Source organism: Alligator mississippiensis, chromosome 2, assembly GCF_030867095.1.
Source record: "Alligator mississippiensis isolate rAllMis1 chromosome 2, rAllMis1, whole genome shotgun sequence".
NCBI classification, from domain to species: domain Eukaryota; kingdom Metazoa; phylum Chordata; order Crocodylia; family Alligatoridae; genus Alligator; species Alligator mississippiensis.
In genome coordinates, this window is record NC_081825.1 from 74,574,023 (window position 1) to 74,599,374 (window position 25,352).

At 41.0% G+C, this 25,352-nt stretch overlaps 1 long non-coding RNA gene across 2 annotated transcripts in view; it reads right to left on the minus strand.

The window, feature by feature from the left end:
* LOC132248560 (uncharacterized) overlaps nt 1-25,352 on the minus strand; it is a 181,876-nt gene that overhangs the window by 38,142 nt on the left and 118,382 nt on the right. The window contains exon 4 of one of the 2 annotated variants that reach the window (XR_009459784.1): nt 8,371-8,913. The exons of the other annotated variant lie outside the window; for it this stretch is intronic. This is a non-coding gene — a long non-coding RNA (uncharacterized LOC132248560). Of the gene's footprint in view, nt 1-8,370; nt 8,914-25,352 lie in introns of those variants that run through there. 2 annotated transcript variants of the gene reach the window in all.

Sequence of the window (25,352 nt, forward strand, 5' to 3'; positions counted from 1 at the left end):
ATCCCTCCTGAAGTGCGGAATCAGTAATGACTCCAAGATCCCTTTCTGCTTCTGTGCTGGTGAGAAGGGAGTTCCCCATCCTGTAGGTATGCTGCTGGTTCTGTCTCCCTAGGTGCAGTACCCTGCACTTGTCAGTATTGAATCCCATCCTATTCTTATCTGCCCACCCCTGTAACGTGTCCAGATCTAGTTGTAGCCTGTCCCTCCCTTCTAGTGTGCCCACCTCTCCCCACATCTTAGTGTCATCCACAAATTTGAACAAGGTACTTTTTAACCCCTTGCCCAAGTCTCTGATAAAGATGTTGAACAGTTCGGGCCTGAGGACCAAGCCCTGGGGGACTCCATTGCCCACATCCCTGCAGGTCAAAAATGACCCATCCACCACTCTCTGGGTGTGGCCTTCTAACCAATTTGTGACCCATCTGACAGTGTAGTCATCAATGCCACAGTTGCCTAGTTTTTTAATGAGAATGGGGTGACAGACAGTGTCAAAGGCCTTCCTAAAGTCCAGAAGGACTACATCTACCACGACACCTACATTCAAGGATTTTGTGACCTGATCATAAAAGGCAACCAGGCTGGTCTGACAGGACCCACCCCTAATGAACCCATGTTGGTTTCCCCTGAGCATAATCTTCCCTGCTGGTCCCTCGCAGATGTGCTCCTGGATAATTTTCTCAAAGAGCTTCCCCAGGACCAAGGTAAGACTAACGGGCCTATAGTTACCTGGGTCCTCCTTCCTTCCTTTTTTGAAAATAGAGACAACATTGGCATTTTTCCAGTCCTCTTGCACCTGGGCAGAACACCACAAGTCTTTGTAAAGCCATGCCAGGGGTCCTGTAATGACCCCTGCCAATTCCTTCAGTGATGCTGTGAGTTTTAGTGATGCTGACTGTACAGCAGCTCATTACTACTGCACAGGTATTTATTACTACTGTACAGTAGCATCACATTATGCTTCATGCTCCACGATGCTACCGCACAGTTGTAAACAGCTATTGTGCAGTAGTAATGAAGTAGAGCTGTGTGAAGTGGCTAGTATTCACTTCAGATTTGGATTCGGCAGATTCAGAGGACAGGGATTTGATTTGGTGATTCAAATCACTGTCTCAAATTGATTCAGCTGAATGTGATTCAGAGATTTCGCTGCTGCCGGATCTCTGAATCACCCAGGCCCATCTTCCACCCACTCTCATAGTGCTGCAATGGCTGCCCCACCCACCCCAGCTCCTGTCACTTTAAAAAAGAAGCCCAGACTTAGGGGGTGTTGCTGGGCGGGGGGCGATCCCCACTGCCCCCCACTTCCCAACACTGTGTGAGGGGCTCTGCATGAGCCCCCCGACCCCAACGTCACTCCCCCAGGCCCCTCCATGGCTGGCCCACCTGCCCCAGCTCCGGCCCTTTAAGAAAAAAAACAAAATTAGAAAAACCCCAGATTCACTGTTCCTGCCTGGCAGATGGAGTGATCTCTTCTGACTCCTGCTGCCCAATGTGGGGCTCTGTGTGAGCCCCCTGAAGACCCAAGCCTGCTGCAGGAGTGGAGAGTCCCAGGGTTTTTGTTGTTGTTTTTTTTTTCTTAAAGGGCTGGTGCTAGGATGGGCAGGGCAGCTATGGGGGGAGGGCTGGGGGGGCCAGGAGGCTCATGGAAGAGCTTCCCCATACAGCGTGGGGCAGTGGGGATGCCCCCCCCACCCAGCAGCACTGGGTGAGTCCAGGCTTTTTTTTATAGCACCAGGAGCTGGGGTAGACGGAGCAGGCAGGGGTCGGGGGGCTGGGGAAGCAGGCAGGGGCTGGGGGCTGGCAGGGGTACCCCCATGGTCCCCTCTCCCCTCCTCCAGCTCCCCCGCCCCCACTCCTACTTACCAGCTCCAAGTCTGGCTGCAGCTCCCGGCTGCAGCCACCAGGGACTCTCCGAATAACTGAACCTCTCCGAATCTTTTCTGAAGATTTAGAGAGCTTTGATTCAATTTGGACCTTTTAATTGGTCCCCTGATTCGATTTGGATCTGGAGATTCAGCCTGATTTGGTGGCCAAATCTCCTCTGAATTGAATCACCACCTAAAGCTTCGCACAGCCCTAGTAACGAGCTACTGCACAGTCAGCATCTCGTGCAGACACAGTCTTTATACTAAAAGTGAGTACATTTCATAAAATTATAAATATAATGTTATCTTAAAAATCAGTAGGTTGTGTAAATTCTGCATACATCTTCTACGTGTTAAAAACAAAAAGAAATACTTTTCAAATATCTGAAAAGAAATGCATTCCTGACATGGTAAAATATACAAATTAGCTAAATTTCTACCAAAAAAAGACTAAGTGATAAAAATAAAGCTTGTAGACTGTACTGAATCTCTGTCTCTCTCCCTCTCTCAGGGTTTTATACTACTGCCTGCACCAGAGATGATAAGTACTTTCCATGCAAAATCAATAATGAAAGCAATAAAATGGTCCCTAATGGAGTTCATGTAGTCTCTTGCACTTCACCCATTTTTCAAGAAAAACAACTCTGCTTTGGGTCAGGTTGCAAGTCTTGGTATTTTTAGGTTTTTTCATTTCCTTTTCTTTGTTTGGGTGGGATTTTTAGGGAGAAGCCTATCAAAACAAACTGACATATACTCTAAAGAGAAAGTATTAATAAAGATGCATTATTGCTAGGGAAATGTTTCAAAATTGAAAAACAGAATGTTATTATAATAGTGTATGATCAAGTAAGACAGTTAATATTCTACTGTATAAATGCAGTGAACACAGTCTACTGAAGATGAATTTTAACTTCCAGGTCCCTCAGTTTCAAAGTACTTTGAAGCCCAACTTTTCAGGAGGGTTTAAATGCCCTGCACAGAACTTGATATCAATAACGCCCTGACCCTTGAGTTGGACTCAGGATTAGGTCTGTGCTTTTACCTTTGTAAATCTATAAATAAACATTTTAGCAAAGTATTTTTAAAAGCAAAACAGAAGTAACATTTGCGGGTTTGTAAGTAATTTTCCTCAGTATACATCTTACAAGATGCACAAGGCACACATTTTTCAGCAGAGAACCATTGCTTTTCAGACATTAGTCTGTCAGTTATCACCACCGGTATTTCATTAAGTGGTAAGCAAAAATACTGTATTTACTCAAATCCAAAACAAGTACCGCCCCCGACCCTCCACCAGCAATTATATGGGGGAAAAATATAGCTTCAACATCCATTCAAGCTAAGCCACCACCTACCTCAGACCAAGGTAGCTCATATGGCAGAATAAGGGATATGCAGCCAGAGAAGCATGGAGGAGAGCATCCACTGGTGGGGTGGAAGAAGCATGGGGGAGTCCATGGAGCAAAGATTTGGCCTCTTCTCCCCACCCCCCATCCCCAATATTGCTTTCCCAGTACACCAGTGGAAGGATGATTTAAGCTGATCCTCCAATAATTATATTGTATATATGGAAAATTATAATAAATTTATAGATTTTCTATGCATATAATCTAATTATGGTAGCCTTAAATTTGAAATTGTCTTGAATTCAGATAAATACAGTAACGGCAGATATATTCCACCAACACCATATATCACAGTAGCCTCAGGAAGGACTAGAAACACTGAAAATAATTAACTCCCAATTTAATATTACTTTAGGCTGAAATGTGCATTTGCTACCAGTCTCATTTGTAAGGCAATACTTTTACAATGTTCCCCAGGAAACAGCCTGTGACTCTAAGAAGAAACTCGGTTTTCCCCTGTTTTGACTGTGAAAGTAATTGTAGTGGCAGGGGAAGGTATTTTTGATGATTTCTATGCCAGCTCTATACCTAGCATAAAATAAATCTCATGGCATATCAAAGCCATAATTCCTCTTGTTCCCTAGCCCAGCACAGGTTTGACACAGTTAAGGCTTCTTCCCAACCTGACCCTTAAAAGGTAAGAAAATCAGGTTCAAATTTTAAAAGCAGGGACTGGAATTTAGCCACACAATAGCCCAATAATTTTGAAGATTTAGAGTGTGGTTAATCCCCCTTCATTGCTCAGAAAAGCTAAACTCAAAATTTTAATCCTGAAACAATTTACACATCTGGTTTACTTTATACCCTACAAGTTATTGTATTGATTCAGTTGATAGGAATGAGATCTATTTAAAATAAAGAGAGTAATATCTGTGTTTGCTAAGATAACTTTTAATCCTGCCCATTTTACTGAAGTTCTAAAGTTCAAAGAAGGTATTAAGTAACCTTAACTACTGAAACAGCAAAGAATGACTCCTATAATAAAATTAGTCTTGTCTAGTTTTATATACATAAAATATTGATAAACGTTTTACATACCTGATTATTATTATTTGCTATATTTAATATTCCATCCAATTAAAACTATAAGAAATAATACATCTTATTTTTAGCTGCAAATACAGTTTTTGCCATTTCAGTAAGGTGGAGAATTCAGTGGGGAGGTGCATTTTTCTTTTTAAATCACAGAATTTTTGTTTGCATTTTATGGATACTTGTGTTAGCGTTTTTTGTATTTGTTTTTTTTTGTGTATATCTTACGTTATTTGTTGAATTGCTATCCAGATAATGATACCTACAACAACAAGCAGAAAATTGTCTGAACATTAGTATTCCTATCCCATTTCTGAATTATCTATTCATTATGACAATTTTGACCCAAGGAATGCCAACATTCCTAGACCAAAATATTTATATCAACTAACTAAACCAGATCAAAACTTCTTATTTTGGTTGAATTAGATCAATTAAAAACCGGTATTCTCTCTCTCCCCTGTTCTCCTATAAGATCCAGGCTCACTGACTGGAGTGCGTTTCTTGATGCACACTGCGTGGGGTTCTCACAATGAAATGTAATAGTAAAGCCAGGTTGGGAACTGATGTGCCACATGAAAAACATAGCGTGTCCAGCACCTGTAGCCCTCAGATGAGAATGGCAACTTGAAGCATTTAAAATACATGAAGCACCCATGAGAACAACAGTAGCTGAGTCAGACAGATTTGTGTTAAACTGACCCCAAACAAACTGTTCCTATTTAGTTCAGTAATCTAGTTCTTTGATATAAAGTACCCAAACAGAAAATATTTCAATTCCCCTTCCCCACACAAAAATATGAACAACTTAGACTTTTTTTTAGTGGAAAAATTAAGCTTTTATATTAAATGCATTTTTGTAGACAAGTTACTTTGATGGCAAATTTCCAATCAGCTCTAGCAGGCCACTAAGACCACAAAGTTTCCCTGTAATCTTCAATGGAAGTTGAGTATACTAAACAAATTGCTGGAGACTTTTTGATTTGTAGGACAGGGTCATAATTTTGGAATATTTTTGTTCTTCTCTAAAAACTAAGGGCAGAGATTTATTAAAACATGACAGCTTTCTAAAACACAAAACTAAAATAGTTTGGCTTTCTGTACCATTCTGTACTGAATATGCTTATAGATAATGTGTTATATAAGGAGATGATTACATTTATTGTGGTTTCTTAGTAAGCCTGGCCCTAGGCAATGGAACTCTACTCTGAAGTAAGTACTAAAAGTACCTAAACTAGGTACTAAAAGTTTGGGACCTAAATTCTGAATTAGATACATCGGCTAGTGACAAGAGTTGACCCCCTCCCCCCCCCCAAAAAAAAACAGCACTTACGCTCAGCATGCCCCCATGTTGACCACAGTGCATGCCCAAGAGAGGAAGTGTGTTAGTTTGACCTGGCACCCCAGCGTCTGTATAGATTGCATGCTTTAGCAGGGCTTTTTGGCACTTTTATCTAAAGTTGATTCAATCAGCTATAAGATAAAAGTGCCAAAAAGCCCATTGAAGTACACGATCTACACAGACATTGGGTAAGCCAGGTCAAACTAACACAATACCTCTTCTGGGCATGCACTGCATTCAACAAAAGGCTGTGTCACGCTTAATGTAAAGCACTGTTTTTTGAGTTTTTTTCTTTTCATGTCTGTAAGCAGCCTTAGACAGAAGATACCCAGTAATATTCAGAGACGCAACTTCATAACGCCTTTATGAAAATCTTGAGTTAGGTTATCTACAAAGTCCCTACCTCCTATATTTGATTTGGATTACTTCAAAGCTAATACACAAAGTCCAGATCCTCCAATGAAAGATGACCCTACATCGATTTATACTACTTGGGAATATGGTCATGAATGATATATAGATTTTATTTGTTGAAAAACAAATTAATTTGACATATGATTTGAGCTAAATAAGCAATATTCTAATAGCACTAATTGCTTTCTTAAACTGATAAACACAATAAGGCTATAATTAATTAAGTATACATTTTAAAGGAATTTTAGTGGTCTACTGAAATAATTAAAGAATAACTGCTATCTCTAAAATGAAAACCATGGATCCATGACAGCAGTAGCTAACCGCATGATAATTTAGGCAAACTGAGACAGTTTCTCAGCTAATACAAATCACCTTAATTCTATTGAAAACCACACAAATTTATTTTGGGGGGAAAAGAAGCTTTAAGACTAATAAAAAGAGATATTACAGTCATGCATTCACATTCAATAGAAATTCCTTTGAAGTGGATTGTTTCACTGCACATAAACTAGCCTTCTTGATATTGTTCTTCTATGAGAAGAGAAATACAAGTATGTAAGAGGATATTGGCAGAAGTTTTAAAATCATTTAAGAACATTTTTGCTCTTTGATCTGACTATACTTCTGGGTCTCAAGCCCTGATCTAGCAAAGTACTAAGTACATATCAAATTTGAAGCATGTGAGCAGTGAGTAACTTGAACTAGGTTTTTGTGCTTATCTTTAGAGCTCTTAAACATGTCATGATGAATGAGGGAGCATCTCTTTTGTTTTTGCTATCCAGGATCCACAATTGCAGCATTTCTCACAAGTAGTGGAGCATTCCATAACAAAAATACCCTGGAAAGACTGCTTTTTCAGCAGCAAGTCATTATATGGAAAATAACTTTCTAAAGGAGAAGAATGACCTAACATAAACCTTGTACATCCATTGGAGGTGCATATGTTTTTAGGAAAAAACAGATTCATTGTTTTCCATATGTTTAATTTTACTGCTGGTTGCACAAAGCTAGTGAAACTATGATGTCGTTCCTCATTGCAGAAGATTTTAGTAAACATTTGAGCTGGAATCAGAATGTTGAAAATCTGAACCCTGAGCAAAACATGCCTTGGGTGGAGTTTTATCTTTTTACAGTAAGACTGGCAGAAGAGTACTTCTAACAGCACTAAGGTAGAGTCCATTTTGGAGTGCAGATCCTACAGTTTACTCAAAAAAATGATTTATAATGACTTTTATCTCTAATTTTATGATTGGGGAGGGGGAAGGAAGCAGTCGGGGTGAAGGGGGAGGGGCAGCATTGGAGGGCAGGGACAGTTATGTGCTCTGAAACTAGACTGATAAATGTGAGCACCTTACCTAAACTACTGGATGAAAATTAGATATCTTATGCCTACCAAATACCCTAATAAGTGCTTTCTAGAAGCTCCTCCATTTCCAAATCAATACGTGTTTGAATGGTTAAATAGAATGTATATTCTCCCTCAGCCACATGGCCTGGGAAATCTACGAAGAGTTACTGCCCCAGTATTTCCACCATATTTAAAACAAGACTAACAAATAAAGATGCCAGCATGCAGTGAGATATGCTAGCAGTGAGACTTTCTGGAAGTTCCCCCCTTTAAGATTAATAAAGCACTCCTTTGGTCTAGGAACTTATCTGTCTGTGGTGCAAACCTAGAAAGAATGACAGGCCATTACTAGACTGAGATTCATTCTAAAGGGATATGCAGTTATCATGGGCACATAGGGTAAGACTCCTTATTCAGGCATAACTTAAATCACTATTTGTGATCTTGTTTGTTCTTTGAAGAAAATGTATCTCTCTATTAATGGGAAATTTTAAATATTAGGGTAATAAAAAATAATCAAGCTTCTTTCTAACAATTCAGAGCCTGTCCTATATACCTTGGGTATATTTGCATTAGTTGCACAAAGAATAAGGGTGAAAATCAAATAAAATGCTCTTGCCTTGCATTAGTGTTTGCTGCTTCATTTTTTTTCTTTTATATTATCACATACTATGTTCTGTTTTAATGTTTAAACTACTAGAATAGATAATCTACAGTATGTTTTTAGCAAATATAAACAATATACATAATGTTATTTTATTCGTATTTTTACTGTTCATTTTACTGCAGTGTTTTAGTGAAAGTTGGAAATAAATTACTACTACTACTATTTTGCTGAGGAAACTAAAAAAAACAACAAACCAAACTGATATCAACTGAGATGTAAAAATAGAAACAGAACTAAACCACAAAATATCAACTAGTGTTAAGGATTTAATTTAATAAAATGATTCTCATCGTAATATACATATTTTATCCAGGATCAAGGCTTTGGATTTACATTTGGATGAGTGTCACTGTATCAACCTTGTATGACTATTACAGGTAATTTAATTATGTATGTATCAGGTTCAATGTAATAATCATTCTTCAACCAGTCAAATGAGCATCTTTCATCCATTTGTTTGTCACATGGCCAACATGAAGCTTTTCCATAGTTGTATTTGCTTTCTAAATCTTTGTTTTCCTATTTCTTTTGAGTACAAGAATAGCCGGAAGTTAAGCAGAATGTAGACCTGGATGGTATTTTGAGATTAGTTCAGGGAGAGATGAGCTTTGGAAGGCAACAACCTACTTTGTCAGGTATATTTTCATAGTATCTGACAAAGTACATTGTTGCCAATGAAAACTCATACCTCTGAACCAGTTCTTCTCTAAGATGCCATCCTGCCTTTTCTTCTTTCTTCTCAATGCTACATTACATATTTCTATAATTTGTCTCATTCTCAGACTGTCCTTCAATTTTTGTTAAATGCCCTTTTGCATGATGTTGTTTTGTAGTAACTATAAGAAAAGCAAAGAAACAATTTACCTTTTACTATAGCCACCATTGTAATTACAGTCAAATGCATGCATGAAAAATAAATACAATATGTTATTGTGCCGTTCTATGAGGATGAACATACAATAGCTGTGTGTACACAAGAGCAAAGTACACAGAAACCAATAACTCTTTCACAAATACAGTTTATGAAAGCACCGGTACATGGTAAATGATTTGTACCAGATGATATTTTTTCAAAAAGAAGAACTGTTACCAAATGAAATCTATTTTGTATAGATGTGGTCATTACATACTAAATTTGCCCTCTCATTCTTGGTAGAATTACCAAGGGGAGGAGAAACAAATGGAAGCACAGAAATGAGCTTCAGAGATAACTTGTGAACTAGCCACCTTGAAATTGTCACCACATGCAGAAAAGTTGATTTGTACTGTTGTTGATGCACAGACAAATGATTTTGACTGAAATTGCAGCAGAAATGAACTTCAGAGTTATCACCATGGAAACATACTTCCCTGAATAAAATCAACATAGAATGATCTGTGTTGAATGGATTTTGAAATGCTCACAATCCTTATGTGGGAAAAAAGAGATAGAATGAAGTTGTGAATTTTAAAATGATATGATGTGTCTCTATGCACTGACTTGGGAAGAAATGTAGTATACTATTTGGATCTTGAAAATTGTAAGCATGATTACAAGCAACAAAAGTTATTATGTTAGGTCACAATCCAAAGCCCATTCAAAGTCAATGAAAGGGCTTCAACAGGATTTAGGTCATGTCCTTCTCTAGTTGCAAGTAGACCCGCTATGATATTCTTAGGAAGCTGCAGGCTTTGTTGCAGTATACACATAAAAAGCAAAATCTCTACTAAAAGGTTTGTTGGAACCTGAAAACTTCTGAGACTATTATGGTGCCTAGCATTTTACATATATGCACTTGTTAGCTCTGAAGATGTAACTATACCACCAAACCAAACTACCAAAATAAAATACATGAAGGTAAAATAACAGGTCAACAACTGTTTTATATCAATTAAATAAGAATGCTGGAAGCTAAATCAAAGAGGAATAAATCATTTCTACATAGAACTTGTATAAACATTCATTTTCTCCTGGGAGGGTCCAATGTTTAGTTGTTTTTTTTTTTTCTTAGAGTAAAAATGGCTGTTTCAGGGGAAAAATAACCTGGGAACAACCACAGTTAAATCACTTACAAGAGAGTTCCTCTTGGGAGAGCAAAGGTCTGTACATGCCATAGCTTTTCTCAGAAGAGAATATAGTCCTCTAACATCATCTGCCCCCAGCACTAGCAGGGAGCAGAACATGCCCCCTTCAAAGACCTTGCGTCTTGCTTCAAGAAAACACAGGCTGATCATAGGCAGTTTGGGTCACCGAACTAGGGCTACCTTATGCACTGCTGCCATCTGCCACCAGGCAGGCTAAGGGAACCTGCATAGCATGCTAAAATGTGTGCACAATCATCCCTTTCTCTCCTTCCTCCCCCGACAGCTGCATAGTGTCAGCACTGCAAACTTCAGGGCCTCAGCATTCAATTTTTTGTACATATGGCTCTAGGTAAGTTTCTCTTCTGGGTAAGTTAGTCAAGGGAACAAACCTGGGAAAATTCTCCAAGATGACTTGAATATGTGTACACAGCCATAGACTCAAGAGCTGATATAAGTCAAATAGAAAAGTCTAAAAATCATGAATTGAGATACTGAATTAATAAAAATAATAAATAAAAAGAAAATATCCATACATTTACAAAGTATGAAAAATACATAATAATCATAAATTGAAATATTAAGTTGCTTTATAATAATAATAATAATAATAAAGTAACTTAATATTTCAATTTCTGAAATATAATAATAATAATAATAATAAATTGCCAAGACTAGACAAAAATAGTGGGACAACTTGGAGTAGCAGACCTCATCTGGTGAGCTAAAATAAGAAATTAAATGATAATTAATACAAACCTGGGATTATATTTTCTGATAGATTTTCAACACATTATTAAGTCAAAAAATTCTTTTGTTGCTTGTTACTTACATGCTTGTTACACATTGCACTTAAACTGCTACAATGGTGATCAGTGGCAGTGCTAGCTCAAGTTTGAAGTAATCAAACCTACAGGCTAAAAACCACCTTTGACTTTCCCCCACCTGCGCAGTGATGACTTGCCACTAGAAGGCTGGCAAGTAGGGGGGGCATGGCTAGGGCTACAGTTGTTACTTACCACTTCAGTGCTGGTGAGCCAGGACAGGCTTCTATCCCTGTGAGAGGAGTTGGGGTGGGAGGGGTGGGAACATGAAGCTGCAAGGCATGGCATAGAATTAATGGGATGGGGGATGGGTAATGAAATGGGAGGTGGAAAGAAAATGGGGGTGGAGAATGGGAGGAAAGGGAAGGAAATTAACTACTAGAGTATAAAATAAAAAGTAGTAAAAAGAAAAAGAAATAAAGAGGAAGTTAAAGAAGGTGTCATGTTTTAATAAATTGGAGGTGATGATCATACTTCCCAGGGTAGCTGGGAGGTGGGAGCGGTGAGGAAAGGTGTGGCAAGGAGCTACTGGCCTTGCCCTGGGAAAGAAGCCCCAGCTCAGAAGGACCTCTACCTGACTCAAGAAGTCTATGGGCCAATGAGAGGCAAAGCGCTGCTTGACCTGGTACTGGCTACTGGGGATGACCTAGTCAGCGACCTAGTGATCGATGGGAAGCTGGGTGACAGTGACCACGAGCTGATCACCTTCACCATCCGCTGAAAAGCTGGCAAGTCAGTCAGCAACAGAGAAGTCCTTGACTTCAGGAAAGCCAACTTTGACAAGCTCAGGAGGCTTGTCAGTGAGGCCCTAAGGGACCATGACCCTAGAGAGAGGGGAGTTCAAGAAGAGTGGTTGCTCCTCAAGGGAGCGATCCTCAATGCACAAGCTAAGTCTATTCCATCTCGGAGGAAATGCAGCAAGAGGGCACAGAAGCCCCCCTGGCTCTCCAAGGAACTAATAGACCTCCTGAGGCTAAAAAGAAAGGCCTACAAAGGATGGAGGATGGGAGTCACCTCCAAGGAGGATTATTCTGCACTGGTCTGGTCCTGCAGGGAGCATACCAGGAAAGCCAAGGCTGCAACTGAACTCCAACTAGCTTCAAGCACCAAGGATAATAAAAAGTCCTTTTTCAGATATGTGGGGAGCTGGAGGAAAAGCAGGGGCAACATTGGACCCCTGCTGAACCAGATGGGGCAACTGACAACTGACACCCAGGAAAAAGCCAACCTACTAAATGGATACTTTGCGTCAGTCTTTCATCAGTCCCATGGGACGCCCATGCCCGCTACGGGACAGGGAAGTCCGGGTGAGGGTGATCCCCTGCCCTCCATTAATGCTGACCTCGTGAAGGAACATCTTGAGAAGCTGGATACCTTCAAGTCAGCCGGCCCTGACAATCTACACCCCAGGGTACTCAAGGAGCTGGCGAGCATCATAGCCCAGCCTCTAGCACAGATCTTTGAAAACTCTTGGCGCTCTGGTGTAGTGCCCAAAGACTGGAAGAAGGCCAATGTGGTGCTTATCTTCAAGAAAGGGAGGAAAGTGGATCCAGCTAACTATAGGCCCATCAGCCTGACTTCTATCCCGGGGGAGATCTTAGAAAAGTTTATTAAGGAGCCCATCCTTAATGGACTGGCCGATGCCAACATCTTAAGGGATAGCCAGCACGGGTTTGTCATGGGTAGGTCTTGCTTGACCAATCTCATTTCCTTCTACGACCAGGTGACCTATCACCTGGACAAGGGAGAAGAGGTTGATGTCATATATCTTGACTTCAAAAAAGCCTTCCATCTGGTATCCCATGATCACCTCTTGGTGAAACTGGCCAATTGTCGCCTTGGGTCCTCCACGATCCACTGCCTGGAAAATTGGCTCCGTGGTTGGACCCAGAGGGTAGTAATTGATGGAAGTCACTCATCATGGTGTCCTGTGACCAGTGGGGTCCCCCAAGGTTCTGTCCTTGGACCTATACTGTTCAACATCTTCATTAATGATGTGGACACTGGAGTCAGAAGCGGACTGGCCAAGTTTGCTGATGACACCAAACTTTGGGGCAAAGCATCCACACCAGAAGACAGGCGGGTGATCCAGGCTGACCTGGACAGACTCAGCAAGTGGGCGGATGAGAATCTGATGGTGTTCAACACCGATAAATGCAAGGTTCTCCACCTTGGGAAGAAAAACCCGCAGCATCCTTATAGGCTCGGCAGTGCTACGCTGGCTAGCACTATGGAAGAAAGAGACTTGGGGGTCATCATTGACCACAAGATGAACATGAGCCTGCAATGCGATGCTGCGGCTAGTAAAGCGACCAAAATGCTGGTTTGCATCCATAGATGCTTCTCAAGCAAATCCCGGGATGTCATTCTCCCCTTGTACTCGGCCTTGGTGAGGCCGCACCTGGAGTACTGCGTCCAGTTTTGGGCTCCACAATTCAAAAAGGATGTGGAGAAGCTTGAGAGAGTCCAGAGAAGAGCCACTCGCATGATCAGAGGTCAGGGAAGCAGACCCTACGATGACAGGCTGAGCGCCATGGGGCTCTTTAGCCTGGAAAAGCGCAGGCTCTGGGGTCATCTGATGGCCACCTATAAGTTTATCAGGGGTGACCACCAGTATCTGGGGGAATGTTTGTTCACCAGAGCACCCCAAGGGATGACGACTAGGTTGAACAGTCATAAACTACTACAAGACCGTTTCAGGCTGGACATAAGGAAGAATTTCTTTACTGTCCGAGCCCCCAAAGTCCGGAACAGCCTGCCACCGGAGGTGGTTCAAGCGCCTACACTGAACACCTTCAAGAGCAAACTGGATATTTATCTTGCAGGGATCCTATGACCCCAGCTGACTTCCTGCCCTTTGGGCAGGGGGCTGGACTCGATGATCTTCCAACGTCCCTTCCAGCCCTAATGTCTATGAAATCTATGACCCAATTTGACCCCATACTTTGTTCCACTCCACTCCCCTTGATCCCACTCCTAGATCCATCTGTTCTCTGCATCCTGGCTAGCTTACATGTTTTCTGCAGGCTGTTTGCATGGGGTTGCACCCCTAGGGGTAGGAAAGTTACATCCCCAGGGACAGGAGGGGTAATTGGCTTGTTGCCAGAACCACCCCCTGGGCAACAGTTTAGTGGGTTGAAAGTTTATGAACACAGAACTGGAGGGTGGAGGAGGGAACACTGCATCCTGGATGCTGAAAGACTGCAACTGGGGCATTTATCTGTGGAGAGTTGCCACACATTATTGGAAAAGGAGCTGAATAACAACCAACAATAAACTTCACCTGGAGTGGCCTAAAGTATGCTTTAAGGCAGTCTCAGGTTTTAATGTGTGGACAATGTAAGGGGTAAGAGCTCCAGGAAGCTGCCTAAAATTAATATGTAACAAGGCCCTTAGTTATCAGCTTGAAATTACTTCATTACAGCTCTAATTTGTAGGAAACCAGTTACCTATTGACTGTCAAGCCAGCTAAAGACCCAGGATTTTGTACCAATCACTGACCCATAGTTATAATTAATTTCATCGTAAATTTCTCACCAAGCTATTTATAGATTTAGTTAGGTTTTGCCAAACTCAATCCATTCTAATCAGGGATTAATTTAGAACTGGTGGTCCTACAACAGGTTATTTCTTAACTTTTCTCAGAAGCAAGTGTTGATAACATCCATGTCTTTAAAGAAAGTATTGATAAAAGTATTTGTTTACACCTTAGAATATTTTGGCTTTTTTCCCCATTAACTATAGGATCTTTCCTAAAGGCTTGAATCACGTGTGCTATCTTTGTGAATGGCTTCATTCTTTTTTTAAATTTCAAACTGAAAAGGGGCATGTGGCAACCCTGTACAATGTCTGAAGATATTATGTGAGATGGCTTTGGAATCCCTGGTAATTCCAGCAGCATACAATTAAGATACATCTGAGTTAAATCTTAATGTGAACAAACACAAAAAACCCCATGCAAATGTCATCCTTATTTATTTCAAAACCAGAACAGCCTATTATGCTGTTCACTATTACACAACCTTAAATCAAACCAGTTGGAATTATTTCCAATTGTAGATAGAACTGGCAGTTATATCTAGAGTAAAGGTTGCTTAATATTTTAAATGATTAAACTCTGTTTTCCATTGCCCTAACTTTTCTAAACTTCATGTGTTTAGCATATTTTTGACACCAAGTGCATCTGTATCAGGTGTGATATTATCATCATAATTATCATGATTATTTTTTCAGTTAAAATGGATTGCTTGCTTAAATATAGAGAAGGGTAAAATATGTTGTTTTGGACATTCTGAAAAATGCCTATAATTCTTACAATTGATCAGAGATTTCAAATTTATCAGAGGCCTGGATTTTGACCTCCTTGTGAAAATCCACTATAATTTGTTTAAGCATAAACCTCTGAAAGTCTTCTGTGTTTCCTTCCACACTTAATATATTCCAGCCCAAGACTCCAAATGCTAAATTGGACTTTCTGTGGTATTATTAATCCCATCTGCTGGAAACCTTTGTGACAACTAAGCCAAGTAGGAAGGAAGCTCTCCTCCACCTGCTGCTCACAAACACAGAGGAACTGGTTGAGAAAGAAAGGTAACTTGTTTGACATTATGTGAAACCAGAGAGTTCAGGATCCCATGCAAATCAAGGAATGAAGGAAGGAGAGTAGCAGAATAAAGACATTGGTTTCAGAAAAGCAGACTAATAAACTCAGGAAACTAGTGGTCGGAATACCCTGGGAAACAAGCCTGAAGAGAAAATGAGTCCAAAAGAGCTGGCTTGGAAGTGGCTCCTTTGAGAGAACAGGAGAAAACAATTCCAATGCAATGGAAGAATGGTAAATACAGCAGTAGACCAGTATGGCTAAATAGTAATTTCTTCAATGAACTGAAACTCAAAAAGGAATCCTACAAAAAGTGGAAATGTAGTCATATTAATAAGGAAGAGTATAAGAGTATTGCACAGGCATGCAGAAAGAAAATCATGAAGGCCAAGGCTTATTTTCAGATGTGACCAGCAAGGAATGCAAAAGGGATTCTACAAGTATGCCAGAAGTAAAAAGAAGACCAAAGAATACCGTGTCCAGTTTTGGGTCCCACACTTCAAGAAAGATGTGGAGAGATTGGAAACAGAAAACAAACAAAGATGACCAGAGCCCCAGAAAGACAGCTTATGAGGAAAGACTGAATCAACTAGGTTTTTTTTTAGTCTGGAGGAGAGAAGATTGAGGGAGGATTTGATAAAAATCTTCAAATACCTAAACAGAGATTATAAAGAGGACAAAGACAGACTTTCTTCTGTGTCCATAGGGGACAGGACTTGTAGCAATAGCCTTTAACTGCAAAAAAGTTAATTTAGATTAGTTGTTGGGAAGAATTTCTTCACTATGAGAATGGTCCATGGACCAAGACTTTGTAGTGGGAGAGAAGCTCGTGTGTCCCAGTGACACCAATAGTCTCATCCTCCTGGTACACTCACCCATGGCGAACAGGCCTGAGGAGAGGTTCCAGACAAACCACAGCCCAAACCCCAAGTCCTCCATGGCAGCACAGGCAGAAGATGTCAAGATCCCACAGCTGTAAAAATGGAAGAAGGCTACAGTAAGAACAGTCACCTAGGGTTCTCCCTTGTCACTGGGCTCAGATCACCTTGGCAAGATTGTGTGGTTGCTGCTTTCATGCACCAGCTTCCTCTCATTAATTCAAGTTACATTTAGGCTTCTATCACAGGAAACAATATGCTCTCCTGTCCCAACCTCTAAAAGCCCTAGGCAATGGACCAACTGTGACAGAGACAGGACTAGTGAACCTGGCAGTCTTCATCCATGAATCTGCAGGCAGGCAGCAGTAATTTAATGTCATTTTGATCCTTGGCTGAAACAGGGGTGCAGTTTGGTACCTACTGTGACTGAGCAGTCCTATTCAGGATCTCCTCTGCTCACCCCACATGGGAAGGGACTATAAAAGGTACCCCAAACCAAGGCTGTCTTATTTGCTTCTGGATGGATAACTATGTCCAGTGGGATCACTCTCTGTGTGGTCAAAAATATTATAAGATGACAATGATTTTCACAACATGGAACATTCACACCTTGATGGACACCACTGAATGACCAAAAAAAGAACTACCATCATCTCCAGAGAACTAGTGAGATACAACATGAACATTCAGCTCTGAGTGAAGCAAGATGACTGGATGAGGGTTAGGTGAGGGAAGAGGGTGCAGGCTACACCTTCTTCTGTAAGGAAAACCAGCCAAGGACAGATACATTCATGCCATCAAGAATCGGCTTCTCAGTCAACTTATGGAGCTCCCTGTGGGCATTAACAAATTATTTAAGACTGTCCATCTTAAGCCGAGCAATAACCAGTATGCCACTGGTGTTGGGACCCAGAGGCTTTCAGGCCTGCGTTTGGACCCGTGCTTAGCTTAAGCTGTGTGCTTAGCTTGAATTGTGATCAAGACTTGCACCCGGTGAAAAGGAGAAGATGGAAAAGTACTGTTCCTGACTTAAAACAAATTGGGAACTTGGCTAACTAAATTGAATAAATGTAGTCTGGGCAAAAGAGGGACAGTCAGAGCAAAACCTAGCCCTACCTAAGAATGAAAAGATTACCTCAGCATAGAAAATTCCAGTTAAGTGTAACTGTATTTGGCAAACAGAAGCAAGATTATTAATATGCATTAGGAGGAAGGCTTAAGCTAATTTTATGTATTAAGAAATGCAAGCTATATGGGATATAAGGAGTGATGAGAGACCCTACCCTTCAGAACCTATTTCTGAAAGAGACGGCCACTGATCCAAGATTCAGAACTCAGACAAAGGAGTTGGGAACCCCAGACAAGACCTTACGAATTGGCCATCCAGTGATGTCACATTCGTTAAATCTTGGGGTGGTGAGCATGTTGTATTGCTTTTGACTAACTAAAGTATTAGAATTGTAATTCTTATGGGCTTACTAAATGTTTTTGATTAAGGAGTAACTGTGTCCTAGTCTTGGAATTAACACCTAGTCCAAGACCCAAAATAACATTACTGGACATAACACCGGCATCGCTGCTTTTGCCCTGAGTCTTGATGCTGACAATGTCAAAGAAGAGTTTTATTTTAACCTTGACTGCATACAGACTAATATTTGCAAGGAAGACAAGATCCTCCTCCTTGGTGACTTCAATAGCAGAGTCAGACATGACTTGAAACTCTGGAGTAGCACAATTGGGAAGGAAGGAACAGGGAAAGCCAAATCCAGGGGCATGCTTCTTCTAAGAAAATAAGCAGGGCTTGGTCTTGTCATCATGAACACCATCTTCAGACAGCGTGACAGATACAAGACCACCTGGAGATACCCTTGCTCTAAGCACTGGCACCACTGGCACGACTATGCTATTGTTAGAGCCTATAATCAAACTGATGTCCATATCATGTGTACCATGTAAGGAGTTGATGACTGCTAGGCAGATCACCATCTTGTCAGATCCATTATGAACATCCAGCTTGCTCTGAAACACACGCACACAAAAAACCCCAAATGCAATATCAAGGGCTCTCAACACCAACACTCTTCACAATCTGAAGGTCTGTAAGGATGTCCAGTGGCATCTCCATGGAACGTTCTGTGACCTGTCCATAAATGAAGGCAACATTGAAGAATTCTGGAATGGGTTTAAAGCTGCAGTTCATATGGCCTGTGCTGAATCCATTGGCTATGCCACCTGTTGACTCCATGACTAGTTTGATAAAAGTAATGCCAAGATCCAAGCCCTCCTGGATTGGAAAAGAAAGGCTCATTCTTTTTGGCAAGATGACACCTCATCTCAGCAGAAGGAAGAGATGTATCATCTTCTCAAAGCCAAAGCTGAAAAGAAGGACCTATGAAACTAAAAATCAGCTGTGGCAAGAGAAAGTCAAAGAGATACAGCTCTATACGACAAACATGACATGTGTAGCTGCTTCTGAGCAAAAAAAGGCCATCTATAGCCCAGCTTCCCACAGTACTACTTTCCTGTGATCACAGGATGGCTCAACACTCCTCAAACACAATGCATCTATCCAAGATAGATAGAAGGAACACTTTGAGGCACTCCTGAACCAGGAGTCAGTTGTGCAGATACTACTATTGAATCCATCCTCCAACACCATGAAAAGGGATCCGCCGGCAACTCTCCTATGCTAGGAAAAGTTGTGTGTGCCATTAAGGAAACCAGGAGCATAGACCAAATGGCATACCTGTTGAAATCTACAAGGTTAGAAGTGAGGAACTGGTACTGAGACGCCACATATTTATTCTATGCATTTTCACTGAAGAGATCCCTGGGAACCTAAGGAATGCCAACATTCTGACTATCTTCAAGAAAGGAGGTAAGTTTGTATGTGGGTACTTTCGACCCCCTTTCCACAGGACGTCCTTTCCACAGCAGGGAAAATCCTTGCACACATTCTTCTACCTTTTGCTAAGCAAGTCCTCCCAGAATCTCAGTCTAGTTTCAGACCATCCTGTGGGGCAATTGACATGATCTTTGTTGCCCACTTGATCAAAAAAAAGTGTTGGGAACAACACCAGGACCTGCTTATAATCTTCATTTTCAAGAGCAGGTTAGACATACACTTGACTTGGATGGTTTAGTCAAGATGATCCTGCTTTGAGCAGGGGACTGGACCTCAGGAGTTCCTTTCCATCCCTCCTTTCTTATGATCCTATGACACTAAGTATAGACACTAGAATATGCAAACTGTCTCCTGTGCTTCCTGTCCTGGGTTCAAGCAACCCACAGGAAAGATGAAGTGGGTTTGAGAATGATGCTAAATACTGCTCCAAATCCTAAAATATGGCACTCATAACATTGGTTATTTTGGAAAATGCCCTGTCCATAGAATACTAAGAAAAAAAATTCAACTTACATATACTGAAAGAATTGCTATAGAACATACTGGGAGGAACTCCTACCTACTTGTGGCATACTAATGGTAAACAGTAGTAATGATAGCAACGATAGATAGAGATATAAATAGAATACATCATGGTTATGCCTCATCCAAACTGTAAATTGATACTGTATTGGCTTAGGTAGGCACATAGTGGGAACTTGAGCAGTTCCTGAGAGCTCAGGTTCTTTAACCTAGAAAATTGTCACAGGATTTTTCACTGAGCAGTATGGGCAGAAATATGCATCTTGATGCATGATCCTTTCTTAGTGTAGGCAAGCAAGTCTCAACAAGGGTATCATGGCAATTTGGGGTGCCTTGAGGTCCTTTCAAGGATGTCATGGAGTGCCATGAAATGTTAGAGCTGTAGCACAAATAGGACTCCATGGGTGTGTCCAGCCAAACGTGCCTGTGCTTTTCCTTGGGGACAAATAGCAGTGGCACATAGCTGTGCCATTGCTACCTGTCCCTGGGGAACACTCATGCACACAGGCTCTGGCATGTGGCAAGTTGACCTGGGTGGGGTAGGGGAGGCTGGGGCCAGCACCTGGGCTGACTCCAGCCGCCTTACCTAGGGTTCTGGGGGATTTCTAGGACTCCACCAGTGGTGATCCAGCCCATGGAGCCTGCCTGGCAGGTGGAGTATGACTCTGGCCAGCCACCAGTGTGTGGAAACGGTTAGCCAGGTTCTGGTTCTGGGTGGCACATGCTGCCGCCACATGCACTGCACTGCTTTTTCAGGCGTGGGTTATTTTGACACTAGGATCTCCCAGTGTCAAAAATTCCCCACTGCTCTGCAAATTAGCACTGCAGTGAACACTTGCATGTGAAGTGCATGTGGTTTGCGGCTCTGCAGATGGGTCTGTGGTGCCACATACCATATGCGCATGCTCATCTGGACATGCCCCACAGTGTTAAAAACTTTCTGACCTGCTGTGGTCTTTCTGACTTTTTGCAAAAGAAAAATCTACTCTATTATTTTACTGTAGCAAAAAAATGGTGGAAATTTAGCATTTCTGAGGGGCAAACTGAATCTCAATTCTTAAAGAGGAATGGAACATTCAAGTAGAAAAGTTACTCAAAGCTCTATTATAGACCAATAAGGAAAAAAAAATTGCAAGGTTAGGTAATTAGGCAATTCAAGCTTATTTGAAGAAACTTAAGGGTAAAGAAAGGGCATTCCTAAGCAACAGCTATAAGTCACATTTCTACAGACTAAGCCAAAACAGATGCCTATTTCTATTAATAATAAAAAATAAAGCTAGATAGCTTATGCAAGTGAAAGTATAAATCAAGATGTAAATATATCTAAGTGTAAAAGCAGTAAATTATTTGCTGGCTAGCTACTGTGCATGTTAGTGAGGGTAAGTTCTGAATATATGAACTCAAAGGCTGGAAAAAATATATGCAGCATGTCTAAGAAGAAAGCATGTGATGGATGACTTCATTGCATATAATCAGGTAAATTGGGCAATAGGGTATGCTGAAGAAAAATGGATGACATGGAAAAAGAAAGATGACATGAAGGTAGATATATATATATATATATATATATATATATATATATAGTTATGTGATTAGGTATGTGGTACATTGCCTGTTGTATTCTGGATAACTATACTGTAGATAAATCTGTGTTAGAAACTTGTAATGGTATAGGACAGGTTCTTATTGATGAGTGTTTGGATACAGAAGCCAAAGGAATGTTAAAAGATGAGATGAAATAGTGGAATCTTTCATAATGCAAATTTTACATGATAGTGTCTCCAGAAACCAAACTAAGACCATAGTCAATCTATTTGAAGTTAAGGATGTAGCTGCCAGAACAAATAACCTGCTCAACATCTGGATAAATGATGAAAAGTTATATAGCTTGCATTTTATTCTGAAGCATTCCTGGTGAAAAAACCCCCACACGATGCTTAGGTTTATTAAACATTTTAAGACCAAGAAACAATTAAGAGAGAACTTGGGTGGGTGGGGTTAGGGGCAGGGAAAGAATGACAGACTAGAAATGAAGGGAGAATATTATACTGTAAAGTAATATAAAATTAAATAAAGACAACTATGCTTTTTATCAGTGATTTCAGTAATAAACAAATAATCAGTAATTATTTATCAGTAATTTCAGGAGTGCTGACTTTAAGGGGAAAAAGGGACTTGGCTAGTTACCAGTACTTCAGATGCTGAATCTCATTGCAGGACAATGCCAGTGGGTGCATCTACACATCCACTTTACTGAGTAGACTAATTAGCTCTGTAGTAAAGCATCAACATGTACACATGTGCCAGTATTAGGATGCAGTAAACTAATTAACTCCACTATATTATAGTATTGTCATTGAGAGTTCTATCTTATGGCAGACTGCTTCATTGTACTGAAACACATGTGTAGACAGTGACTGGAGGCGTAAATTGTGCCATGTCAGCGTAGTCAGCCAAGGGCCTGTTCTGCCCTGACTCAAAGTGCTGCTGTTCCGGATGCATGTGTAGACACTGCACCTGGGAGCAGTTGTCTCCAGCTCAAAGTGCTCCAGAGTTTATTGTGTCACATTAATTGCATGTGTAAATGCATCCATTAGAGAATAAGCAGCGTAAGGGAGACATTGCAGACATTATGATCCAGGGATTATGTAAGAGGCAAGGATTTCTTAGGGCAATATCTTTTATTGGATCAACTGCATACTTGGGATAGAGTTAGACAAGCTTCTGAGTGTGACCTGATGAAGAATGTCTTGCATTCAAAAGCTTGTCTAACTCTATCCCAAGCATGTAGTTGGTCCAATAAAAGACAGCATCCTAAGAAATCCTTGCCTCTCGCATAATTCCTGGATCATCAGAGCTATATCACTCTAACGCTACCATAACAATGGAAAATCCAAGATGTAAAAAAAAAAAGAAGCCAGACAAACACTAGATGAAGTATGTCTTACATTCAAAAGCTTGTCTAACTCTATCCCAGGTATGCAGTTGATTCAATAAATGATATCCTGTATACAAACCCTTGCCTCTTGCAAGAAATAAAGCATTGTGCCTTATTAAGTAGGTAGCACTGTCATCCAAGAAGAGATGAAGGGTGATATTTTGGAAGTAGTTCCTATTTTTCCCAGTAGAACCCAAATCATTTGTATAGCTTGCAACCTTGCAGTGGGTTGCCAGATAAAAAGAAGCTGCTCAGTTGCTTGCTGTGGATTTTATTTCAAAAGGTGCTTTTCTGAGCAACTGAAGTTCCTCAAAGCTGACTGGAGAAGTTTTATCCTTTGAACTATGTCTCAGAAATCACCTGGACCACCTCAGTGGTCTCACACCACTGTTTGCTATGGCTCTGTATACCCCCAGATCCATTGCAAACCCTCAGCTTTGCAGATGTATTAGAAAGCTAACTCTGCACACTACCTGTGTTCTATGGTACTTGCTATGGTTGTCTTTTGGGTACATAACATTAAAGGAATTCAGGTTGTGCCCCACACATGCACCCAGAGTGGGTTTCCCCCCTGAAGGGGAATTCTCAGGACATACAATAAGTAAACAGATATCTTCCATTGAAGGCATCGCAAACTGCGATTATCTTTGGGCAGAACATTTTTGGGCATATGGAAACAATGATGGGCTAGGAGGTCTGTTTATTCACAATTTATGCCATCATACATTTTATTATGATTGTACAAGGGTGATGTCTGTTTGCACCTAGCAGGGGCACCACAGAATGCTTAGTCTGATTAAAGAAGTAAATTGAAATGAGACATATGTGGGATTCCTTCCTATGAGATTTCATTGAGATATTGCTGAGGCAGAACACAACAGGCTTATATGCAAACTGTAGAAATGATCACATAGCTCTTGTAGGTTTGGCTTTCGTGTTTACTTGAAGAAAGAGTGGTGTACTGACAGATGGCCCCACATATGTCAGTACTGGCATATACACATATCATACTTCAAAGTATTTCTTCTAACTTCAGGCTTCTAAACAACTTCACACATTTTTTTTACCCTGCCAAAGAACTGCTTCCTTCTTCCCTTCACTGTGTCAGATTTACATAACTATGGTATAAAAATGGCAACATTAAATCCTACAGAAGTCAGGTAAGCTGATGAAGGTCAGATATCAAACAGTTCTACCTTAGTACGTATAGGTACTTATGTTTAATTCCAAGCTCGCAGACCCTCCAATTTGGTGTATGAACCTATTGTACATCACATCATTAAGGTACAGACATAAGATCTGTGCTTAGTTATGCTACCATAAACTGTATGCCAGTAATCATTATGTCACGGAGTCCTTGGAGTCCTCAAGTATACAAGGAGAGAGTGTCTGCGCATAGGAAAGGTGCAGTGTGTTTTCTCTCTGTGACTGGACAGCTTTGATGACCACTGAAGAGCAGAGAGATCCTATTGGTTAGTATACAATCATCCTGTGGTCCATTTAAAATAGAACGCTCAGGAGCTGCCAATATACCTGATTATTATTATTCATATTGCAACAATCTGTTCAAGTCCAACTGAGATTACAGATCCACTGGGTCAAGTATTGTATAATCTTATGTACGTTATTTTTTACCATGTGTAAGTAGAGCTGTGAATGCAAGCTCTTGCTGACAAAACCATTGTACTACTACCATCAGGTATTCCACATGGTTGTACTGTTAACATACAGAGATATTCACAGAGTATCAGTGTAAACATGACACATGGCAAACATCTAAAAACTAATGTAGATTGGATTATTTTTCAGAGTATAAAGTCTGTTGGAGCCATCTGGAGGGCTTCAGATTTGCTAGGAATCTTGAATTAGTTTATTTACACTCTGAAGGATAGGGCTCTGTTTAGTCAGTTGTGTGCGGGCCGGGAGCGATCTGAGCCCTTTTTCGCGCCACGCGGGCTGTGGCCAGCAGCCCGGGCACACTGGGTCGGAGAAAGCAGGCCACACGCTAGAATTAGGCACGGACGCGTAATGGTTGATTCAAGATTGTTTACTTACACCGTAGATGGTCGTGGTGTAGGCTGGACAGTTTCCCAGGCAAAGCTCCGCTTAAATCCCCAGTTTGAGGACTCAGACTGTACTCGGATCACTCCCACGGAGTTGTCGAGGCTCCGTAGATTCTTTTGCACGCAGGGAAGAGGGATACGTCGAGGATTGCACTCGGTGACGGGGAGAGGCTAGAGGCTGATCAGACCCCTGTTGCCTTCTTTGAATACGCTGGGTCCAATAGGCTCCGCAGCGCTTAGAGTGCTTCACAAAACGTGAAGCCCTCCTCTTTCTCTTTTTCTCTCTCCAGATGGTTGTGGAGTCCTCCAACTTGGGCGGAAACCACTTAAGCCTCTTATACGGCTAGCAAGCCAATCGCTAGCCACCACATGGGAATATTTTAACACAAGCCAATAATGGGGCTCGAATTTTAATACAAATGGCGGGAACTCTTTGCACCGTGCATCTCTGTGCTGCAAAGAAGAAATGCACCCTGCAAAGAAA